The 13,484-nt window shown below is 40.0% G+C and overlaps 1 long non-coding RNA gene across 3 annotated transcripts in view; it reads right to left on the bottom strand.

The window, feature by feature from the left end:
* Positions 1–13,484, bottom strand: part of LOC110836788 (uncharacterized) — a 229,735-nt gene that overhangs the window by 157,869 nt on the left and 58,382 nt on the right. The gene's annotated exons all lie outside the window — the stretch shown is intronic.

Below are 13,484 nucleotides of genomic sequence, written 5' to 3' on the forward strand. Positions count from 1 at the left end.
GGCGCACGCGCATTAAAGTATTAATTTCGACGATTCTGACCAATACTCACCCTAAATTAACGCATGGCCAAATATGAACAGTTGCATCCTTTGGCGTGAATGATGACGTAAGGCGTCTCGTGGTATCTGGGCTCTGTCTAATACCATTACCGGCGGGGTGACACGACGGGCAATAAAAATGATATTACACTAGACGGCGTGCGACCTTCCGGGGAGAATTTAAAGGTCATTATGTCGGAAACAACAGTCACATGAAGAATTTTTAGATTACGTAAGTTAATATAAAATAGTTTACACGAAAATTCCTACAGTTTCAGTTGGAATCCCTGAAGGAAATTACAATTCTAAAGACCTATGCGCAGACAGGAGGATAATATTAAAATGGAACTTGCGGAAATACGGTCCCAACTGTGTTTCTTCGTAGTGGTCACTTCCCTTCAGCCTTTGCTTTGGGTCGCTCCTCCCACAGACAACATCGAAAAGCACCTGCTACACTCCGAGCGGTACTTGAACCCGAGACCCCTGGTTCTAGCCCGCTTTGGACAACGTGATTTTCCGTATCGACAGATGGAGCTCTTGGGATTTTGAAATTAGTTACAAATGTCACCTACTTTGAACTCACAACATGGTCGGTTAAAAATTAGACTGAGATAAATGTTAACAGAATTCACTACCAAATTCAGATACTGTACAATTTTAATTAATGTTATCTCAAATAAATATCTGCTACGTATTTGTTACTTGCAGCTAATTCTACACGAGCACTCTTAATGAGATGTCATAATATATTTAGAAGAGAAATTCTCCAAAAGTTCTACACTTTAATTAAAATGTAATCCTTTTAAATACTATGAAACTGTTACACTCATTATCGTTACAGCTTTATTATTAATATTCATAAACTCAGCAGTGATTCCATATTATAAAATCCAAATCCGTCTGTAATCCGACCTGAGTAACACTCACATTTATGACGGTAAAAGCATCGTAGCGGTTCACAATTTGTTATTCCTGTGACAGCCGGTGTCCAGAAGGTCATTAAAGTCGGTCGTCACACCAGGGTAATCGTCCTGGTTCAGAAGTAGACAAAACACGCGTAATTTCAGGAGTCGTGCTTCTGTCGACGAGAATAAACAGCAATTGTAGAATGAGAGTGAGTTTACCTGCACCAGATTCGAACAAGAAACGCAGAACACAGATGAGATATCCCTATGTCAGTCTATTCGGTCAAATTCATGTCAGAAGTCCATGCTGTCTCCATTTTCAGGGCGATGGCTCTTAGCAAGGCAGCAAGAACTTCTGAAACGTCGGTAAACTTCTACCAGACTACACGACGCTACAACCCAAGACCTTGAGCGGTTAGAACGCTGGCCTTGTAATCCTGGGGTCTCGGGTTCGATTCCCGGCGGTGCCCGAATTTATAACTTGTGTTGGGCAAGGCCGTGGTCTAGGCAACACGGAGTTTTCCTCCGGGGGCTTCCCCGGTTTCTCCGTGGCATCCCAACAATTACTCCATTCACACACAGAAGAAGGCAATGGCAAACCACTTCTGGATCATCTGCCAAGAACGTATATGAACAGGTCCCAGTCCGAGAAAAGGATGGAAGGATCCTGTTCATATGGACCTGTCGTCAGACAGAACACTAAATAATAATAAGATGAGGTGGTCTAGCGGTTAGAACGCTGGCCTTGTAATCCTGGGGTCTCGGGTTCGATTGCCGGCGGTGCCCGAATTTATAACTTGTGTTGGGCAAGGCCGTGGTCTAGGCAACACGGAGTTTTCCTCCGTGGCATCCCAACAATTACTCCATTCACACACACAGAAGAAGGCAATGGCAAACCACTTCTGGATCATCTGCCAAGAACGTATATGAACAGGTCCCAGTCCGAGAAAAGGATGGAAGGATCCCGTTCATATGGACCTGTCGTCAGACAGAACACTAAATAAAAAAAAGAGACGATGAAGTATTTCAAATGTTCCTTATCATTTTGAAAACGAGAGGTAAGTGTATGTACCACAGCTTTAAAATTCAATAATTCTGCATTTTGCCACCAAATGTATTATTGGTTTCAAATGATTCTCAGTGTGAACAGACCTAAACTTCGAGCCTCCTCTGAGCAAAACCAGCGACTATCAGCGTAAGATAAGGTATACATTGCGGATAATTTTCATAATTATTGAATTACGCCACTGGTAAGTTCAAGTGTTTACAACGGCAAAGCTCCAGGAACTTTCGAAATTTTCTCACTCTATGCACACGAAATTGGATAACATTTTTCGAGGGACCACATCGCATATTCTACACGGGAGATCGTTCTCTGATCTAATTCGAAGCTAAACTACCTCTGTACCTGATACAGTATCGTTAAATGCCTCTAAGAATAGAAAAATCTGCAAAGCACAACCTTTCGTATAAGTCACTGCTCTGAATGTAATGCAACAGGATTTTTCAAATACTTCTATGTAAAATTATTCACACAAACGTGCACCTTGACGATGGTAGCAGTATATTCCTCAGAAACATTGTTATCCACCTGTAAAGCCACGTGGTATCACAACTCAGAAGAACACGACTTGAGTTTTCTCCCACATGGGAACCTCAAATGCAATTTAAATTAAATCTATTTGTGTATTTCATGACCAGAAATCAGCACAATCAAAGCAAAGGTAATATTCATTCTACTGTCACTTTGGTGATTCACAGGTAAAACATAACAAGAAAAGTCTACAAAAACTTTGAAAGATGACGAACTCCGACGAGGAGACCGAACGTTCATGCTACAAGAGACTATTTGCTAAACACAGACAATGCGTTTACAGTTGTGACATTAATTAATGGAGAGCCATCCCCACCCCCACAGCTCGTGTTATGTAACACTCAACTTTGGTACACCACACTATTTAATTAAATGCACTGTGGTTACTTTACGATATATCACAGTGGTTTCCATTGCTTTCTCTGTGCTAATTTAATTAGGAAACAGTTTTGAAACCGGCGAGACAAACCGAGAATCCAAATGTTTTACACGTATGTCGTACGTCTTATTCGTTCATAAGTTATAAGCCTATTGTATTAAGAAAGTCTACTAAATGTGAGACATGAAAATGTGTTGAAAGCACCTGCAGTCCTGCGCTCGATTCTTCGATTCTTCGCTAGGCTCTCTCCTTGTCTCTTTTCAATACAAATCCCATAGAAATAATATTTAAGAATCAAGTCCGTACCGCTAAGAAAACACCACACTTCACCATTACAAAGATCGACTGGTTAACCCTTCGAAGTCAAAGTTCGTCTAAATATTACGTATTTAGTCCGTACCGCGAAGAAAACATAACACGTGACCATTACAAAGATCAACTGGTTAACGCTGTTTAAGGAAATAATCGCTGTTTACAGCGAGAACCATACGAAACAAACAAATACTCCGGTGTTGAAGAGATGCTTATTCTTAAACCAGGTGAATCACGTGGATTCCATTTGGATTTAAAGGATTTACAGCTGAAGAAGACAGCAAACGCCTAGTTTACGGTACTATTCCGGAATTTTCCTGGAGAAAATAACTGTTAGGATAACCGGTCTACGGGCCGAGGTTTGAAATTGGAACCTCGCGAAAACGAATCAGGAGTGGTAACCACTGCCTGCCAGGTTAGGTTTATTTCTCATAGACCTAGAGCGAATGCCAATGAGGTAAGAGCTTCGTGGAGGATAGAATTGTACAAGTCGTGTTCCTTGGTATCGAAAGGAAGAAAGATAATTTAAGAGTTTCTGCATGTTCTGGAGGAATGCGTCGTGGGACTGTACCCTCGCCGATAAATACGTCAAGTGTTAGTGTGGGATAAGACAGGCACAGCTTCATGAAAATGTTAAAAACACGGTGACAAATCCTGGACAGGAATAAACAACCTCGGAAACATGAACATTTTCCTGCGATCGGATCGTGAAAACAACGTTTCGCTATAGGCCACTTCTTACGCGGAGCGCATAATCTGACCGGCCATCACGAAGCTTTATTTGAGGGAAACACAAAACCCATTACTGAACCAAGTCATGTGGAAATACGAGCCAAATATTTTTTTTTAAAAAAAAACTGACAGTTTTTTTAATCAGAAATGAGGGTGTCGTGGTTGTGACGCAGTGTTATCTCGATGAGATACCATGGAACTAGCCGATCATATAAACTACCGTTTACAACATTCTGTCACTACGAAACGCCTTCTTAATCCAGTAACAAATTTATTAGCCAAGAGTTCCAAAAATACTGCCTGCATATTTTCAAGTTTTGTGTTATAACTATTTAACAACACTCACTTAAATGCACCAGTTATATTATTTAAAAAGTTTTCTTACAGACTATAGGGAACAATCCCCGAATATGGTCGCTTTCAAGCCAGAAATATGATTGACGTTGGGAAAGGAAGTGGTCGTGGCCTATAACGAGGAACTATCGAAACACTGCAATTACCTACATGTCGATATATATACAGTGGCAATGTAATAAATTTATTTTTAAACCAAAGGACTACTTCATCTTCGCATTTCTACAATCCTTCCATCTACACCTTGGTCACTCAGACTGACTATTTCTTTATAAATTTTGCATAATTCCTCATTTCCCTTACAGCTAGCGTCCAACGCTTACCTCATCATCTGACACCATGTAAAATTATATTCTGTGACCTTTAACGAATAGAAGGAAATATCAAAATAAAATATGCGTAGGTAAATTATGCCAGAAACGCCACTGAAATGCGGTGGCCAAACCAACTCACAGTTCGCCCTCGCTGCGTTCAGTAAAAGGCGACTGATAATATCACAGTAACAGTAACGCAAATGAATCGTAAGTAGACGAGCCATTACGTCACGTCCACGTGGGCTCTGATGAAGCTCATTAATGTCACAGTTCGTGGCCCCCGGAGTAGATTCCCGGACTTTGTACGAGGGATGTCAAGTTTTCGTATCCCGACACGAGAAGGATGGACATCCCTTGTCATGTCAGTATTTTGTAGGACACTACTCATTTATGCACGACAATTTGTTGGGAGGTCCTACACGTGTCTTAAAACCAAAGGCGACGATGTGACTGGAACCGGGACCCTCCTAAATTCTAGAACATCGATCACTCAATAAGAGTCGATACCCGTAAATAAAAATCAGTAACATGAAGATGGTGGTGAATGGTTATCTCCCGAAACGTCGTGTGTATCATCTCTACTTCAATCGATGAGCAGTAACATATTTGATACTATCATAATGAATCACCAATCGTCATAAACCTTCAGGGAATCAAATCACTGTCTTGTGCTGAAGAGAGAATATTGAATAGTGAATGTACTTTCTGTTTCACTGATATTTTAGCAGAAAGGCCCATAAATTTTCCTAAAGAACTGAACGAGTTTTTCAATAGTTATTATTTAAAGAGCCGCGCGTATTTCACAGGGAGGTGTAATAAAAAATATTAATAAATCCTGGGATAATCCAACAGTAAACTGCAAGCTGGACTATTTGTTTGGACAACTGACTCCATAGCAGGCGTTCAAATGATCGAATCAAGTAAACTTCATGACTTGAGGTTTTACATACTTTAGCTATTTTTAATATTATTGATTTCTGTGATAACTTATATCAAACAGTCAGAATGGACGAATTAATAATTTTTTTTGACAAGCGGAAAGTTAAACTTTTATTTGGAGCACATAACCCCCAGTTTAATCACGAGCTGGTCTGTGTTTATGTCATAGCAATGTTTTCGAATCCATACTCGATGTGAATCAAAACACTTGATACTCGGTCACAAATGTAATTTAATAGATAGATTTGAACCGGTCATTAGTTAAAAGTGCCATTGAGAAGTGGACACGTATCTATGCTACGTTCAAAGCACTTTGTGAAATTCAGTGAACTCGTAAAGCGATTTGATTTCTAATTAAACGGTCTAGTAAATAATTGTTATTTCAGTTCATTTAACAGTCAGAAATCATTTATAGCAATAACGGGGTGAGCCTGGATACGCGTTGCTTTTCCATTACATGTATGATACAACGTGGAACTTTTAATGACCACCCGAGAATAGAGGGGGGATGAAGGGTGAATTCATGGCCCATACAAAGTGCATAATTTTCAAGAATAAATCCCCGTCAGGACTATGAGGTCGCGGGTAGCCAAGCAAAGAGACGGTCATTCAGAGAGCTACACTAACTGGAGAAGTGTGGGGTTAGGTTAGGTTAGTTTAGGTTAGGTTAGGTTAGGTCAGTTTAAGTTAGGTTAGGTTAGGTCAGTTTAGGTTAGGTTAGTTTAGGTTAGGTTAGTTTAGGTTAGTTTAGGTTAGGTTAGGTTAGTTTAGGTCAGTTTAGGTTAGGTTAGGTTAGGTTAGGTTACGTTACGTTACGTTAGTTTAGGTTAGGTTAGATTAGGTTAGGTTAGGTTAGGTTAGGTTAGGTTAGGTTAGGTTAGTTTAGGTTGGGTTATGTTAGGTTAGGTTAGGTTAGGTAAGTCACATTTTAATCTGATATTAAACTACGAAAAAAGTTGAAAACATCAGCATATGTTATAGTTAAGGATTGTTCAACATTAGGTAAATGGGGGTGCAGTTGAACCTACGTATACAGAAACTTACACTCACTCGAAATTTTCTGTAGCTGGCTCAGAAACACGGTGACAGATTTCTGCCTGCTCAAACCCCCCCCCCCATGAAATTCTTGGTACAGACGACATACGTCAAAGAATGAACATCTAAGAAAAACAAGCCATGGCCAAGATAACGTTGCAGAAAAATGCTAATAATAACTATAAAAATAATAATATGTATTACATATCAGACGAAATATTATATAAAAAAAGCAAAGATGACCCCTTCAAATAATTTATTTTTGTAACCAAACTGTTTGTATTTGTTTGCTCTAACGCGTGTATACTTGCGATTAAAGACTTTACAATGCGCTAGGCAACGGCGCTAGATGGCAGAATGTTCAGTCATTGTATAGCTTTTATAACAGCTTTCAGTAAGAGTGACGGAAAATTTTAAATAACGAAACACGAAAGGAATAATTTCCCGCTGAATTTCAGTGTTCTGCGTCCACTGGCTAAAAACACGGCTACCGACGTACCTGTAGCGTAGGATCTCTGACGATCCTTGTACATCGTAGCCTATAAATTCAGGAGGAGAGGTTGGGCACCAAATGTTTTACTGCGCGCTTGCTTAAATAACTTAGGTCCAGGAAAACTATTGCGGTGTGGTGGTTAGCACACGCGTTTCGTTTCTGGAAGGAAGCCGGTTCGATTGCCACCCAGGGCACCGTACATCTTGACCGTATTTATCCTTTCGTCGTCACAGACGAACATGGGAACAGTGCCTGCAAACAGTCCACGACTCCATACTATCTCGTCCTTAGTACTAACTACACAGAAGAGCTAACAGTTGCTATGCTGATCGAGAAATCCCCCAAAATTTATACAACCCGAAGGTCCGTTACCGTTGTTCTAAATGCATTCCACTGAACCCTATCCTGAGCCATATTAGTCCAATTCGCACTCTAAAAGCCTCCCCTAATTTGTACGCGTTTCTCATCTCCTCCATGCGTGCTACATGCATAGGTGTTACCCTTTTTATATCACCCAAATAATACTTTTAATGCATTTTTAGGAGATTACTATGAACAGACTTGTAGCTAGCCCAAGGAAACAAGAAATGCATACACACTTTAGGTGGGTGTCTCTTAGAAGACGTCCACTTGAAAGACTTAGAAGCAGATGAGAGAATGTAAGTTCTGAGGACGTGGTGTGTTTGTAACAAAGGATCGTGTCGAATGGGAAGCTCCTTTACTAACAGTTTTGAGCCATCTTTCGGAAAATATTTGCCATTAGTAATATTCTTCTTGTGTATTGGTGAGATCTTTCAACCCTGACCCCAGTTTCTCTTTCGTTGCCTCCAAGACCTCCTCCATACAGCACTCTACTCAATGAAGCCCTCAAGCAGCCAGCAATTATAATCAGAAATAAATGACGCATTTAATCCGAAAGTAAATTCGATCCAGGCTTCCATTCAAATGATCGCATGTGTCATTGTCCCTGACACAGAGGCCGAAATAACTTACAAACTGGTCCAATAGTTGATTGCAATCAAATGGCTGCTGGAGACCATTAACTGAATATATTTAATAGAAATCAACGTGCAGTGTTCTCGTCTCCATCTGTAAAACAAACAGCTCACTATGACGTCCAACAAAACCAAAATTGCGGTCGCCAGGGAGACGGAAATCTGCTGGCACCGCTGTTGGTCCAGAGCAAATTCATCGGACTGCTGTGCTCTTAAATAAGACCGCTCATAAAAGTCCACGGAAGGCCCTTTCAGCAGTCGATAGACAATTAGGAACCTTTCGTCTGAGGCTAAACGCACACCGAAGCACGGTTATACTGGGCGCAAAATATCTGCAAACCTGAGCTACGTCACTGTAAGAGTGGAAGGGGGGTGAGTACGACGCCTTAAGCACCATCGATTCCCTCCTCCTGACCCGTACGTTGGCTGGCTGGTCCACAGCGGTCAACGAAGCTCGGAGATATCTTGCGGCGAATACAGACGAGACGTCAGAATAAAAGACAAAGACATGATTAGTCCTGTTTTCCTTTAAATTCTACATGCCCCACCAATCTCATTCTCCTCCATTTTGTCACCGCAGTATCCGTCAACAAATACAAATGTGACTACGCCTTATGCAATTTTCCCCAGTCATCTTTTACATCCTGTCAATTAGGACCAAATATTTTCTTCAGCGCCATGTCGCCAGACTCCCCCAACCTAGTTATTTCCTTAAAGCAAAAGACCAAGTTTTATCCCATGCAAAACAGCAGGTAAAATCATGTACATTTATTACAATTAAATTTAAAAGATTTAATTGTTTTTATATATATATATATTTATATATATTTTTTATTTCCGCCTGGATTTAGTCTGTACACAGAAATATTCAGGCAGAATTTTATATTCCTGCACTGGTACATTTTAAATCCATATTTTGTATAAAGTTCAGTTCAAATTTAATTTTGGTATGGTATATTTTTAACGAGGTACAAGTCTGGAGCAGTACACACGTATTTCGTCTTGTGATTAACTCGACAGTAGATTTTTACCATCCGTAGGCCCACATAAACACATCAAAATGACACAGAAAAAATTTCGGAACTACATATTCCAGAGTGGGGGGGGGGGGAGGGGGAGGTCCTATGTTACGAACAAACAAACAAACAAACGAAAAAAAACATAAGTTAAACGGATTTTTGGAATAATGCGCTCGAGAGTTCTTCCTGTGTGTACGTGTTACAAGCGACCACTGCCGAATCAACAGAGCAGGAAATGTGTTGGACTGAATCCGCGTCCAAACAAGGGAAAATCTCGTTCAGAGAATTACTTTTAGAATACAAATGTAACTAACTGCATGCAACAAAAACAGATACAAAGCAATTATAAATAAATACGCAGCGGATACTCATGCGTGAAATTAGCTTTGCTATAGTAATTTTAATTGGCGTAAAATTTAATTTCATATTCAAAATCACGACAGATTTTAAATTTCATTAAACTGGAGTTAAAAACATCGGTCTGAATGTTTATGAAGGATGTGGGACTGTTTTATATGAAAATTCTTCGAAATAAGAGGAGAGTGGTTGTCGGGGGGGGGGTCACCCTTACAGTCGGATACGAGGTCAATGACCCCAAATATTTCACTTACTTAAATAACTCATATATTAAATATCAGAAATTTGAAAACTGTGTAACACTTATATTGGAAGGTCACGAGTGTTCTACAGACCGTTAAAAAGTTTATTTTTATATTGAAACACATACAATATGATTCTTTAAGACACGCTGCAAACCAACTCAGCTCGCATAATGAGTGAAAGATAAAGAATACAATGGCTCAATCTAGAAATGGATGGCGACTAGAAGGAAAATTAAAGCTTATTCTCCGCTCCACACCAGTTACGGGGTAGATATTTAAAACTTTAGAGTCTGATACTTGTAACCACTAGCGTAATTTCATAATTATTACACTTGTTGGCAAAATTTGCAATTTATTAAAACGTTAGATACAATGTACATGATTCGTATATCTGGCTCCTAATGTATGTAGTCAGCATCGTAAGGACTACACCGACGTTTCGGGTTTATTAAATTACATGTTGTTACCGTCTGATTGAGTATTCCGTGGCAACAAAACCACTTCGAGCGTCTGTAACCGTAGTTATACAAGAGATTTGCATGAATCATACAATTTCATACTTGTCTCACACATTCATGAAACGTGTCTTCTTATTTTAATTTCACCAATATTCAGAACAATATTTGCTGTATCTACGATGAGAGGTTGGGTATTTGCGTGTTTGTAAATCAGAGGCAAATGTAAGTAGCAATTAGACCTCGGACTGCCAAACAATGACTATTCACATTGTTTGTAAATTATAATCTCTCTCATCTCCATACACTAGTTACGTGTTGCATGTTTATTGAATCAGTGTTCGATTCCGTATAAACTTAGAAATTTAACAACCGAGACCAGACGGTATTTGAAACGGTATTTATAAATTATAATTAATCCATCAGCGTGGCGAGTTCATTGTTTATTGTTTACCAATCTTGACAAATTTGACAATTGGCTTCATAAAATGTACACATTATCATGCGAGAAAATCGTACAAAAGTGGGAATTTATTAATTACCTACACACGTAAATTTTGTTAAATATCATCATCATCTTTCTGGAAATACCCCCATTAATTTTGTAGGATATGACATCACAAATTCGCGCCGTAGCCATGTTCAAATTTGTTGACTAACAAGTAAATTTATTTCATGTAAATCGTATTCATGTCCATATTCTACCCTCGAATGGTACATCTGATGTCGTCAATCTACAGAGTGAATGAAAATTTTGTACTCCCGCCATGTTGTTATTTTAACCTAAAAATAAAAATTATCTAAAAATTACATATTTTTTTTCCGAGGCTCTATTGCAGTGTAACGTTTCAAACCCTATGCAGGACCAGAGGGTCACTCCTGAACGCAATTCGCGGCGTGCGAGGGGGTGGGTTGGGGTAGACGGGAGGGGATAAAGTAATTAACCTTTGTGAGCCTAATTAGCTGCTGTGTGAGCTAGAGAATTGTCTCCGAGTTTGGAGGAGACGCGAACTGTAAGGGGTAGGTTAGGTTGTACTCAGAGACACCCTTAAAGGAGCGAAGGAAGAATATGACGAAGGGGTGGTGGGTGTTGTATTTGGCTTTCCTTGTACTGAAATGCAGGGGCGCTCTCCGTCCATCTACTCACCTGGGCGCTGAGACATACTGTCTCCAAAGCTTCAGTTATTAAATGACGGCCCCTCTCAGGGAGCACCTGGAACCTCCCGTTTTCTAAGATTTTTGAGTTCCTGGCTTAATCACGCATAAATCGTAGCAATAATTATTAAATTCAATCTAATCCATTTATTAACGTAAATGACAACAGGCGAACGCTTAAATTGAAATCATAATAAAATACCCACAATTAAAGACAAAATGAGATATAACGAAATATAAACATTATTTTGATTAATAATAATTTATACAGCGCGTGTGTAATGTGATGTTGAAACAGGTAATTACTATTGCGACTAGATTATTTGTGTTTCCGTGTTAGATTGACTGCATGTATTTATTATATTATTTTTATTTAGTGTTCTGTCTGACGACAGGTCCATATGAACAGGATCCTTCCATCCTTTTCTCGGACTGGGACCTGTTCATATACGTTCTTGGCAGATGATCCAGAAGTGGTTTGCCATTGCCTTCTTCTGTGTGTGAATGGAGTAATTGTTGGGATGCCACGGAGGAAAACTCCGTGTTGCCTAGACCACGGCCTTGCCCAACACAAGTTATAAATTCGGGCACCGCCGGGAATCGAACCCGAGACCCCCCAAAAATAAAAAAAATTAAATAGGATGGCTGCTTTGGGGGCTGAATGTCATATTACTTGTAATTCAGCAGACCAACCACTCCAGTCTGCAGTTGATGTCAAATCTGTGTTATAATACCAGCAGAAAGCTCTGAGGATCTCTATAAACTCGATCTGTGAGGACCGAAAATTGTTTTTTCATTTCCCGAACTCTTAGGGCTCGTACCCCACCCTCACCGTGACACGGGCTAATTGCCTTCTGGGAAACGTTCGAGCGTTTCTAATTACAGATGAGATTCTTCGTGTTTAACCTCTCCATAACCCGTTTTCCATCTGATAAAAATTTTTATTGAGCTCCTAACAAAGTGAATGTCAGAGGGGAGTGGTCGCGAGTGACAAAGGTCGGATCCCCTATCCTGTGAGTGTACTTCAAACACACAAAGACGGCGTATGCCCCCTTCATCTTCTATAGTACATATCATTAATGACGCTCCGTCCATGTATCTTACTCATGGTTGGATGTGTTCACACCCATCCCTTACCATTAAGGGTAGTTTTATTAAAGGATCCGGTGTGGGCGGTAATAATTAGCCCGTGAGGAAGACTTAATGAGGTCGTAAATAAGGGTGGGGGTGAGAAAAATGGCGTCTCTGACAAAGGGTTAATTCGCATAACTGCACGTTACAACAGAGCCAATACCACTGAGATGAATTATATTTTTTTTTTATCTCGTGAGTTATTTCTTGCCACGAAATTGTTAAATAACAAATTTGTATTATTATTCTTGTTCCCACTGTCCATTCTCCGTGTTCCTATTCGTGCTATTATCACTGCCCATCTAACAACCTCGATGTACGTTCATCCCTTACGTGAGTTCCGGAGCCCATGTGCATTCAGTCCAGACCCTTAGAATTGACCTAATTGAGAACCATTTTAATATTATCTCCCATCTCTTTCCTTCTGTTTATCCTCGTAAAACTTTGTGCGCACTACATTTTCCATTTTCCCAACGTGTTCAGAAGCACAATTTGGCGGACTGCACTAGTGACAGCTGGGCATGCGTAGTCACGTCCTGCATCCTCCGCGACCCACAAACCAACATGGCGGTCGCAGTGCATTTACTGTGGTCAGCCTCAAAAATACAAATACGCAATAAAAAGGGAAAATGACGTTTAATAAAAATCTCTTTCACAATGGTCGCCAAACCATCAGCCATGATTGAAACAGGAATTATTTGCAATCTGCGAATGCTATGGGCTGTTTGAGACCAACCACCACGTGATTGTTCCGCATATTCAACTTAATACTGTTTGATGAACTCGGTCCATCAAAACTATATATGAGACACGTGTACAAACTCTCATATTTCTCGCTTTTAATCTGAATTTTCCGATTTTCACGTCTCCCCCCCCCTACAATTGACCTTGTCTGTATTCTCTCCTTTTTAATTTTAATGAGTTTTTTCGTCGTGTAGTCTGACGATGGAGGCAGCAAGTACCTCTGAAGCGTCTGTAAACTTCTTAAAGACTACATGGCGCCACAATACAGAAGACAGCCTTTTTTCAGA

Source organism: Zootermopsis nevadensis, unplaced genomic scaffold (assembly GCF_977971745.1).
Source record: "Zootermopsis nevadensis isolate Lab colony 2312 unplaced genomic scaffold, Znev_1.0 Znev_ptg000061l, whole genome shotgun sequence".
Classification (NCBI taxonomy): Eukaryota; Metazoa; Arthropoda; class Insecta; order Blattodea; family Termopsidae; genus Zootermopsis; species Zootermopsis nevadensis.